Raw genomic sequence first — 12,282 nt, forward strand, 5'->3', positions numbered from 1 at the left:
TCACTTAAAGTTTGCTATGAATTGAATCTTTACATAATCAAAGTGGTTAATAAGAATTGTTAATTCTGAAATATGAACATCTCCAAAACCTTAACTATTTTCTCATATAATTTTCATAATTAGTTTACTGTTTTCTTTCTTAATTTCTCTTATTACTGTTTAGTGAAATTTGAACTCAAAACACTCCTTTTTGCTTGTTTGACTAAGTAAATCACTCAACCATTGTTGCTTGATCCATCAATCCTCGTGGGATCGACCCTCACTCACCTGAGGTATTACTTGGTACGATCCGATGCACTTGCCAGTTAGTTTGTGGTATTCGAATTTTGCACTAGACGCCAAACTACGTTTATGGGTATGCAGGAGGAGGTCTGTACGCATACTTGTGTAGATAGCACAGTCGTGCGTACGCGTGAAGTGATGCGTACGCACGGTCTTCTCGATTCATCACATCATGCGTATACATACATTATGTGTGTGCAGGCTTGTCTCTGATTGTAACATCTGTGCATTCACATGAAGTGATGCGTACGAACGACTGCCATTGCACACCACTTCTCTTACATTGCACGACAAAGCTTCCAGGGGCTCTTTCTTCATTCCTTGGCTTTCCAAAGTGTGTCCCTTCATAATGTATTCTTTTCCAAAGTGTCCTCTCTGATTGAAAGTGTGTCTTTAGGCTTTTTGTTCTTTTTGGTCTTGTTTTGCTTAGTCCATCTTCAAAAATCTCCTAAAACACATTATCCAAAGCATTAAACACATTCTTTTTTAATCTATGAGTTTATAGCTAAAAAAATCAAAGACTATTAAAATATAACTGAAATTAACAAGGAAAACTACTAATGATGTACATGCATCAACTATGCTTGCAACGAAATTCTTTTGAAAAATTCTAGACCGACGATTAGCTGACATCAAGTTTTTGGTGCCATTGTCGGGAAGTTGCAATGTGTGCTTGTTATTGGTTATTGTTTATGTGTGAATATTGTGAATAACTTATTTTTGATTGTTTGTTTGCTTTTTGCTAGTTCTAGGAGTTTGTTTTTCTTTATTTTTTATTAGCTTTTGTCCTTACACTACAAGAAAATAAGCTTTCTGCCATACTTTTAAAGTGTGCCAAAAAGTGCTTAAAAACGTACCGATAGCTTCTCGCCACGCTTTTTGAGCTATTGGTACGCTTTTGAAAGGGTCACATCCGCGAGCATGCCAATTGCTCTATCGCCACACTTTTGGTGACCTATTGCCATGCTTTTAAAGATCGCAACGCTTAAGCGTAGCCATATCTCGCGCCAGATATGGCTACGCTTTCAAAGCGTGCCAACAGCATGATACGAATACGCTTTCAAAGCGTGCCAATAGAGAGAGAAATGACTACGCTTTTAAAGCGTACCAATAGCGAAACATATGGCCACGCTTTTAAAGCGTGCCAATAACGAGATGTAGCCACGCTTTTTAAGTCATGTGCCTAGATATGAACCTATTGCCACGCTTTTAAAGCGTGGTTATAGCTAAATCAAATTTTAAAAAAAAAAAATCTGGTAAAAGCCTACATGTGAACACTCAAATTTATGTTCCTACATTCAATACTGGGTAAAAGCCTACAACAATGTCATCTATGTACATGCAACGCTTGCATACATGAAATTTACAAACATTAACAAAAATGAATTTCTAAGAAGAGAATTAAGAATTATACAAGACACAGATTTTACAAATTGACTCTAATGGCTTCATTTTCTTTAGATATTTCCTTCGCTCCTCGGTTCTATCACCTAGTTGACCAAAGCCATTAGCCCCTGGAAAATATCATAAGCAGAGTGTTAGACTCTTATTACTTCTATATTTTTTGAACATTTAAAGTATGAAACATTGCAAATAGCAAACCAACATTGTGATAGTGTGAACCAAACAACGTAGTGACCAGAATTTGTTCTCCAAATAATGCCTTAACACTTCTACATGCGTTCTTTTGGCAAAGTTCCTGTAAACTCTGCTTCCAAAGTAGTCCCACTTTCTTTGTATGCATGAGCACATACATAGCAACATTAAACCTGACACAAGTATCTCATGAAAATCCAGAGGGGAAGAAAAACAACAATTTCATAATCATGATCCATATTTTTAATTTCACAAAGTTAACAATTTGGTAAAAGTTCAATTTCGTTCATAAAATTTTTAACTTATAAAATATAAATGTCTTCACCTTGCTCTGATTTCATTTCTCCCATAGCAATAAATTGACTGTATTTGATTAATCTCATCTGTATATGATCAATGAATGACATTGGTACTAGTTTAAGTAAATTTATATAGCTCATAAATTTTTATAGGACATATATTTTTTTATCAATTCACTAATGAATCATAATAACATATATTAAAGATCATCTATATCAAATTTCACTGCAATCAGACATCAATAAGCATGTAATTAAAAAATATTTTGTTTTTGTATATTTGAACAAATATAATACGTCAATTTTCAAGTATAGCAAATGATTTTAAATTAACATAAAGTTTTCTTAAAATAATCTATAACACATAAGCTTCTAATACGATGACTATTAGTTTTAATTGGGAGTTCAATATCTAGAAGAACTTCTTAGCATTTCATATCAAAATAGCAGCTTGAAGATAAATCTTCTGTAGGTGATACGTACAAGTTGCATGGTAAAAATACACATAATCATGACACATAACTCAAGTACCAGATCATCAAGAGAGCATATATAGTAACTTAATTAGCTTCTCTCCTTAATTATCTCTTGTAATCAATTGATAATAGGGGATAATAATGAGATTCTATACAGCCTCAAGAATGAGAAAAATGCTTAAAAGATGTGCAAGTCTCAAGAATAATAAGAATTCAAAAGGAGATAAAAGTTCCTTTAAAGTTCACCTGTATAATGACATCAGAATCCTAATTGCGTGGGCGCTTTACATCCATTGATGGTTTGCATTCAATCATATTGTCCTCAACCTGAATTGCTCTACCTTTTGGCTGAGTTACCAAATGTTAATTAGTACCAATGTCTAGCTTCATATATTAAGAAAATAACTTGAAACCAACAAAATATTGTGGCATAAATATAAGTGAAGCTGTTTAAAGTTTTAAGTTATAGAGAATAGATAAAAATGGGAGAAAAAATGGAAAAGAAGGTCTATATCAGAACAGGGAGATGATTTTCAAACCATTGATCCAATACTCCTCTTTATGTTAATAATGCACTAATGCAGACTGTGTAGTACAACACAAGACACCTCATACATGGCTCCTATCACCTGGATAACCTTAAAATTCTAACAATGGCCAAGTAATTATCACAAGCATACCAATTCAAATTCGGATGAAAGGGAAAGTGCACTCCCAAACACAACTTCATCAATTTGCTGACTCATGGCTTCCTGAAATATGTTCTAGTCAGCAAGAATGTACAAAAGCATCTAAAATGCCATAAAAATGCTACAGAATTAATTGAGGCACACATGAACTACATGTCAAAATGCATAATACACTGACCGGTACCAACCTTAGACTTAGAGGAGTGCTTGGAACGTTTCTTCTTGAGTGAAGCGGAGGATTTCTTCCCCATTTCAAGCGACCCACAAAATCACATTTTCAAAAACAAGAGAGGGAAAAACAAGAGAGAAAAAAGGAGAAGCTGTTAAATAGGCAAAAGAGGAATTGATGGAACAAATAATTGAAGGGAGAAAGCAAAAGGGTAAAAGAAAGTTTGATGCTTTTTGCGGATGTGTGAATCTAATTAGCAGAAAAGACGCTTTTTCCTCCGAAACCTTTTTCGCTACTCAAACCTATTTATACCATTAAAGCCATTCCTTTGATCGAGATCAACTAACTCTCCGGCACAGACTGGGAAGTGTGAACAAGTAATTCATTTTTCCTTCTTTTTTAGCTTTTACAAAAGCAAAATATGAAGCAAAACAAGTGTATAGCTGTATAAACCCAATTTAGACTTATGAGGAAAATTCTGATGCTTGACATTCAGAATCTGGATAGTTTTGAAGAAGAAAGAAAAAAGGATACAGTCAAGATAAGACAAAAAAAAATTTAAACAGGGAAAATGTGGAAGAAAAACGGCAAAATTTACCTGTTTACTCTTTCCTCCTTCCAATTTTTGCCTTTTAATAGCTTGATTCTCTTGGGCCAAATGGGGAGTCCCAGCAGTGTTGGTTTTCATGGATGATGACTATAACTGTGGTTTTTTACTGGTGCCTATCATTTTAGCTGTCTCTTGCTTCTTGGAGGTCGTGGTTGTCAATCTTTTTTGCAATGTTGGTTTGGGAGTGCAAGCATCTTTTCCTACTTCAGCAGACCCATCTCCAGATGATGAAATCCCTAAGCATGAGCTCTCTCCTTTGCAATCATCTTCACTTCTTTCCGTATCAGCAAGAACCTGATATCCATTGATCATAATTGTTATATGAGAACTTAAGTTAATAATGAGGGAACAAATTTTTCAGATTGCAGCAATAATTACCACATGAGTAGTAGTTGTGTTGTTTTCTTCTTTGACTTCACTGCAAGGTGCATCATCTTCCTTTATTTCAGTAGTCATGCTCTGTGGCTGTTTAATTGTTTCCTAAAAAGTCTCCTCAACATTTTCGGATGTCTAGTAAAACAATATATGATCAATGATGATAATTCAATCAAATTTTAAGCACAACATTATATCATCATTGTAGAAGTAAGAGTACCGTGTCTATTTTGTCAGCTTCACTAAAATCTCACAAGGTATCTACAATGATAGATCTACCAACCTTGATTTTTGGAATGAATGCGGCAACAATTTGAAGAACCAAGTAAAGATCAATCACGTAAATATTTCATACAATAAACACCAATTAGAAAACAAACTAAACAATAGTTTGAACTTTTTATCCCGATAGCCATCCATTTAACCTTTTCGAGCTAAGCACGTATTCTGAGCTGTCGAGGAGATCCCTCAATTTGCTTTCGCTTGAATTATCTCGGCTAGAAACCCCATGAGAGTCGCATTGACCTGAACTTGTTAATGAAACATCATTAGAAGCTGTAACAAAAATGAAGATGGCAGTTAATTCAAATAGAATTAAACCTATAAGTCCCTACAATATATATAATTTACTGTGACAAGTGATTTATGAAAGGTAAATTAAAAAAATATTGAAATAGTATAAAATAGTATAAAAAGGAATAAATAAAGCTACAGAATCTCTGATTCCACTCTTAGACGAAGCACAAGATATTATTCCACCGCAACTCCAACCCAAAACACCCCTTAGGCAGAGTGAAAATGATGTTGACGAAAGAGAGAGAAGATTGTGAGGCTGTACATAGAGAGAGAAAGTAAATGAGTAATGTGTGTAAGTCCATAAGTCCATGGTCCAAGGGGGTGATGTCTATATAAGCAAGCTAGAGCATCCTCACAAACCTGCATCATTACATGCCACTTTAATTATTAATCATACACATGTACCATTAACACACACACACATCTCATCCATATTTCTTTCTTCGTTCCTTCTTCTCTATAGCAAGCAATAATTAGTCAAAATGACTGAGGCCAAACCAGTTGAAGCTGCAACTAACAACAACACTAACCACCTTGCGGATTTTGATCCTCACAAGAAGAAGCCTAAAAGGAACAAGTATGCTTAGTTAGTTAACTAAATTCCAATTAGAAAGAACACAAAATAACAAAGAAGAACAAAGCAATTTGTGGTTTTAAGAAACTTAAAATAGAACCATTCAGTTAAAGAGAGAGCAGAGAATATATTCAAAGGATAAAGTATACAAAGGAAAGCAACTGAATATATTAAACCAAAAAAAGAAGGGAAACAGAAGTGAGGATCAAGAAACAAACAAACAATATCTTCAAACTTAAGCAACAAATGTCAAAACAGAACAGAACAGAACAGAACTTAACTTAACTGAAGAAGCTAAATTAAAAAAAAAGAAAAAAAAGAAAAAGAAGGAAAATTACCTGAACATAGGAACTGACTCAGTAGAAGAAACATTATATAGTATTTTACACATCTTTCCATAATTAAAAAAAAAAGAGATCGAGATTAATACCCCAAGCCTAAGGCGTGTTTTGGGTTCGAGTTGTGGAATAATATCTTGTGCTTCGTCTAAGAGTAGAAACAGAGTCGCTATTTTGCTATTTTCTAATATTGCACATTAGTTAAAATAGTAGAAATCATGCAATAAAAAGCAAGAGCTAACCACTAATCAATTCAATAAAACAATAGAAAACATTATTCAATAATCATCCAATTTTCTTGATTACAAATTAAAACAGCAGCATAGCAAGAGCTCATCACTAATCAATAAAACAGAAGAAAACATTCAATAATCATCTATTTCACAAATTAAAATAGCAGCACAGCAAGAGCTAATCACTAATCAATTTAATAAAAAGTTAATGGCAGAAAATATTCCATTAATCATCCAATTTTCTAAATGGAGCATTTAAAAAAAACGAAGATGGAGCACAACAGAGCACTAACCTTCGAGCAGCACGGCGAGCAGAACTGTGACAGAGAAGCGAGCAGAACCGTGAGAGAGAGAGAGAGAGAGGCGAGTAGCACGACGACCAGAATGACGAGAGGGATGACAAGCAAAACAACAAGAGGACTGGCGAGCTGGCTAACAACGAACCTGGTTGCGATCTTGAGCGCGAAGGGTGGCGACAGTGAGATAGATGGCGGCGTGATGGAGGTTAGGGTTTTCTGAACCTTTCAAGGAAAAGCCACTCAAAACCTTTTCAAAGCAGCATCGAGGAAGACAACGAACACTGACGGTGACGGCGACGGCGATGACAAGCTCGAGGAAGACCACCGTAATGAACGATGAAGGTGACGATGAAGGCGATGATGGTGATGAAGGCTGGGTGTGATGAAGGGCAGTGATGAAGATGGTTCGAGAAGATGAAGCTGGCTGGGTTCGAGAAGATGAAGCTGAGCGACGAATATGGATGAAGCTGACGGCGCCTTTTAGGGTTTGAAAGTGAATTTTAGGGTTGAAAGTGAATTTTAGGGTTAAAAGTGTAAAGTTAGTGTGTTGTTGTTATCATTTTTAGGGTTAAATTTGATAACTTAGAAAAAAAGGTTAAGTGTGGGAAAAAATAGATGGAAACCAAATTTTAGGGGAGGAAATTCTATCGGCACGTTTTTTTACGGTGCCAAAATAAACACGGTATAGCCACGCTTTTCAAGCATCACTACAAGAAAAAAAGTCTATGGCCATGCTTTTTGTTTGCCACGTTTTAAAAGCGTGGCCAAAAGTGGTCAATGGCCACGTTTTTGTGAGGGTGGCGATTGAATAGAGATTTGGCCACGTTTTTTCTTGCCACGCTTCAAAAACGTGGCGAAAAGGGTCAACGGCCACGCTTTTGGAAGGGTGGCAATTGATTAGAGAAACGGCCACGTTTTTTTCTGCCACGCTTCAAAAGCGTGGCCATAGAGAGAAACAGGGATGTTTTAAAAGCGTGGCGACAGGGTTTCATTATGGCCACGCTTACAAAACGTGGCCATATCCTGGTACCACATTTTTTTCCTGCCACGCTTCAAAAGCGTGGCCATAGAGAGAAACAGGGACGTTTTAAAAGCGTGGCGACAAGGTTTCATTATGGCCACGCTTACAAAGCGTGGCCAAAAGCTTTTTAAAAAAAAAAAACCCTAAGACCCAGCCCCCAACCCGGTCCCCAACCCAATTGACGCTCTTTCAACCCGGTCCCCAACCTTAATCGAGCTACCCTGGAAAAGCTCACATACCCGCCGTCACCAGCACCACCCTCGCTGTGCCGTTAGCCTTCGCTCCCTCTCCGCCTCATCTCCTCGTCGCCGTTACCAGCATCCTTACCGTCAGCGTCAGCGCCACCTTTTTTAACCGATTCCTTCCAAAAGCGAATACGACAAGGGACATTGTGGGAAGATGTCGGAGCTCAGAGGCGGCAACTGTTTTCCGCGTCTCTTGCTCGGTGTCAATGTCGGTCTTGCCCTTGTTGAAGGAATCGTTGCTTTCGTTGCATTGTTTCAGGTTCTTCTACTCTTTCTTTCATGTTTCAATTCGCACAGGCATTGCTTTTCGGATATGAAATTAGTTCGTGCATTTGAAATTGGTTCATGCATTTGAAAATTTGGGAAATTTGTGAGAAGATATTTAGATTTTGAAACTTGCATTTTAAATTTTGATATTTTAGCTGTTATATTATTTTACAATCCCTAAACTGTAACCTACTTTTTTTCTTGCCCTAAGAAATTTTTTTCTATATATGAATTCGGTAGCTTCATTAGCTAATAAATAGATTAGCTAAGGTTCTCGAAACCTAATAAATATTGTATTGAAAGATATCAAAACCGAGTTAGTGTGATCTTAGCTTGTTGTTTGAAGATATATATGAATCTGTAAAGGTATGTCTTCTGATTTGCATTTTGATCTTTACAATGATGGTTGCCCGATGTCCAGTGTTATCAATTCACTTTATTTTAGAATTTTTATTTTGTATACTTTCTATTTTTCTCAAAATTGCTATACTTTATGGCAGGAAATCATCAAGAATGTGTTTCTTTACAAAGAGTTGTTTATCTTGTTTCTTTAAATAGCTATGTAAGTTTAACTTGCAGAAAATGTATTAATAAGCTAGAATGTGAGTCAATTTTTGAGCATTTTTCTATTTTCTGTACTAAATTTCGGACTAGCAACTATGATTAGCTGTAGAATAATCTTATGTATTCTCTTGTGCTCTTTTGGTTGATGCCTTCTATTAAATTTTTTAGGAGTTTGTTTAAGTACCAATTATATTATTTGATCTGTTCTAGATTGAAAAGCAAAAGTTGGACTTAAATCAATGAGTATATTCAGGGCACTGCTTATTTTTAACTGGACTCAGGATATTCAGATAATAAAGGACGGTTTGTTTATGAGTTCAAGCTTCTGGAAATTTTGAATTCCATCTCTTTCATTGCCTGAAGAGTTTCAGATGGAAAATTTGAAACTTGATTATATCAATAAGTTCCACATTTTCAACACTAATGGCCTTCTTTATTATTAGCTTTCCCCTGAAGAGGTTTTAAGTTACTGACTTGATATGATGTCGTTTCTATTGTTGGAGTGTGACTTCGTGAATGAATTTTAAGATAATCATACAATCGTCTTACTTATCAATACTTGATATGATGTCGTTTATTTGAACTAATTAATTACCTTTATTCTTGTTCAGCATGGCACTCTCGGGGCACTTGTCCAAGATTCTGTTAACAGCTTCCATGAGACCAACTTCAACGGCCACGTACAACGCTATTCATAACAAGACTGTGACAATGATATTGATTCCCCTTGTCCAGTAGTGGTGTATACTGATTCCCCTTATTTGTTGACGGAGAATGTTAGACTATGACAGTCCATTAGAAGCTCTTGAGACATTAAGCTCTTGTATGCAAAAGGGTGCTGCACTGTAGTTCTTTGCCTTTACTTACTGCCTCTTTTTCTTCTTCTGTGCCGTCGTCTCCATTACGTGCCAACGTCGTCGTCATAAAATCACTACCAAAATCATTACACCGCCGCAACTACCACCCCTTTCTCCGCGAGCCCAGAGCCACTACTAGACCCTATTTTACTGTGCACCCACCCTCCGCCACTGTCGCTACCCCAGCACCACCACTAGGCCGTCACCGTGTTGCTCCGGCCATTCACTCATCATCATCAATCTTTCCCTTCCCTTCCCCTGTTCCAATTCTCTGCTTCCCAGGTTCCCCTTTCATCTCATTTGATTTTATTTCTGTTTGATTAATCTGCTTTAGCTCATTCTATTTAGCTTGTTTAGTTCAACTAATTTAGTTTAGTTGAATTAGATGGTTAGAGAATCTGGACTGGTTAGTGGATGTAGGTTTTGTTTTGTTTACTGCTGCTGTTCAGAATGAATTTGTCTTTCCTCTGAATTTTGTCCTGGATGAACTTGTTTATTGTGCTGTTTTGGTGTTGAATTCTGGAATTGTGATTGGTGTTTATTGTATTTTTTTTCATTGTCCAAAATAGATGCTGTGAAAGTGTTACTGTTTCATTAATTTTTCTTGGTTTGTTGTTGCTGAGTGCTGCTCTGCTTGTTGCTTGGTCCATATTATATGAACTGCAATGATTTTAGTTTGTGGAACTGGTTAAGTCATATGAATTCTGTTTGCTGCTTGCTTGAACCTGGGAAACATGATACTTACTGCTACTATTTAATAAGTGTTGCTGCTTCGTGCTATGTGTTAGTAACTCGTTTCCTCGATGTGATTCTTTGTGCTTATTATGCATTCATGCTCATTACATCCTTAATCATTGGCTGCTGCTGATTTCTCAATTTGTATTTCCTCTTCTGCTCACTTCCTATGCATGCATATATGATGTTGATGAATTTAATTGTTAAAGCATTCATATGAAATTTGATTTGATTGATTGAGTTTGGGAAATAGCCAATTTACTGCTGAAATGCTGCTGGATTTTTCCTAACTTTGTTTTATTAAATGATATTATTTTGTTTGGTGCAACAAGATTCTATTTAACGGATTTTTGTGTCAAAAAGAATCTTATTTGCTAAAGGGTTTTGAAAATTTCCACAAGAGTCTCCTTACAAGTCTTGGTCAATTCTTTAATCTCTTTGCTTGTTTTATCTTATATGTTATTTTTAAGCATTGAACAATCCTTGATTGAGTTTCGGTTTGACTATAAACTCTCATTTGCTTGCTCTCATTTAAATTTCATTATCAAGGTTCACCTGCAAATTGATTTTGGTAGTGATTTTTTTTCCTTTGTTATAGCTAGGTTTTTATGATAAGTGTCTATATTATTCAAAATTGGTAATTTCAATTATTTTACCGTATCTGATTCCTACGTGTATTTTTGCTTATCGTTTACATGAATTTTTTGATGTATTATTTGATCGAAAATAGAAAATTATGCTAGAAACTAATTAACAAAGTAATGTTATTATGCTTTGTGTCTTGCAGTAACAACCACTAACAACACTGAAGCTATTGAGAGAGAAGAATAACAAGTTTGAAGAGGTTCCGCTATTTCGACTTTGCTCCTTCGTCCCTGCTGGTGCCTTCGTCTCTGTCATTCCCTACTCAGTCTTCTCTGCCATTAGTCTTCTCTACCATAGTAGTAGTAGCTTCATCCACACTGAACATAAAACTTTCATTATTCTTTTTTCTTTTCTTCTTTTCTTCTTTTTTTTCATTTGCACGCCATATAAATTGGACCACATACATCCACATTCCACTATTCTTCTTTCTTTTCCCTTTATATCATTTATTTATATTTATATTTATAATGCCATCCTATTTTTTTTTTTAAAAATTGTTATATACAATTTTTTTATTTTTCATAGCATTTTTCAATTTATAAGGGTAAGAACTAATTCGTCACAAATTTCTTTTTAAAATTTGTTGTTAGCCAATAGATTAATATATATATATATATATATATATATATATATATATAAAAGAAGGAACTCAAATTTTTAACACTTACTTAAATAGACAATAAATTAATTACTTGACCAACTTAAGTAAGTTTTGTTGTATAATTCTTTTATATAGAAAAAAAAGCTTTAGATAAAAATAGTTATCCCTTCACTTTTTTGTCTAAGAAAAAACAAATTTAGAAATATAATATTTTAAAATTGGGAATGCTATGAAATGGGTCATATCAGTTAAAATAAGCCTTATTTAAATTTGAATTTGCTTTTTACTTATTCAAAATAAGCCTTATTTGATCTACTTCTATTGCCATTCAAGTTAAATGATTATATAAAGTTAGTGTAGTTTGTGTTTTTGAACAATTTAGTGTAGTTAGTGTACTTATTGCTTGAAAAATGCAGTGGCATTGTAGCTTGTAGGCATTAATTAAAATTGAAGGGAAGGGGGTCCTAATGCATTTCCCCATCAGCAATCAGCAACTCCCAACACTTGCTTCCATTTTCCCTTTTTTATTTCTTCACATTCACATCAACCCTCTTTATACTTTGCATTAACTAGCAACCACTTTTTGTATAAAAGAAATATAAGTTTATTCATGTTTTTCAATTGGTGTTACCACAATTATTTAAATTGTATTAAAGTTTATGAAAATTGAAAACAAAATTATGGGTTAGGACTTTGGAGTACAGGAGTATAAATAGCACAGCAAGATGAGTGGATTTTAGTAGCAGTAGAGAAAATAAAAAAAATATAAGAGAGAATTAAAAAAGAGCATTTCGTGAAGTACAACACAAAGAAAGAAATGATAAAGAACCG

General features: G+C 35.0%; 2 long non-coding RNA genes across 16 annotated transcripts; one reads left to right on the plus strand and one right to left on the minus strand.

Annotated features, from left to right (window-relative positions):
* Positions 1-1,553: 1,553 nt before the first annotated feature.
* Positions 1,554-7,120, minus strand: LOC107643672 (uncharacterized). Of its 15 annotated transcripts, none has more exons than XR_015883492.1 (12): positions 6,511-6,988; positions 5,606-5,636; positions 5,335-5,432; positions 4,922-5,051; positions 4,717-4,779; positions 4,500-4,631; positions 4,110-4,415; positions 3,531-3,584; positions 3,334-3,405; positions 2,900-3,001; positions 1,889-2,051; positions 1,554-1,796 (listed from the first exon to the last, which is right to left on the minus strand). It is a non-coding gene; the product is annotated as an uncharacterized LOC107643672 (long non-coding RNA). The 15 variants fall into 15 exon arrangements; XR_002363027.2 differs by adding an exon at positions 2,204-2,261 and having other exon boundaries at positions 4,922-5,021; positions 5,335-5,636; XR_015883490.1 differs by having other exon boundaries at positions 4,922-5,021; positions 5,603-5,636; positions 6,511-6,985.
* A 649-nt stretch (positions 7,121-7,769) lies between these two features.
* LOC110272123 (uncharacterized) lies at positions 7,770-11,151 on the plus strand. The gene is made up of 3 exons (XR_002363020.2): positions 7,770-8,041; positions 9,225-9,752; positions 10,993-11,151. It is a non-coding gene; the product is annotated as an uncharacterized LOC110272123 (long non-coding RNA).
* The last annotated feature ends 1,131 nt before the right edge of the window (positions 11,152-12,282 follow it).

This window comes from Arachis ipaensis, chromosome B5 (genome assembly GCF_059453495.1).
Source record: "Arachis ipaensis isolate K30076 ecotype BB chromosome B5, ASM5945349v1, whole genome shotgun sequence".
Classification (NCBI taxonomy): Eukaryota; Viridiplantae; Streptophyta; class Magnoliopsida; order Fabales; family Fabaceae; genus Arachis; species Arachis ipaensis.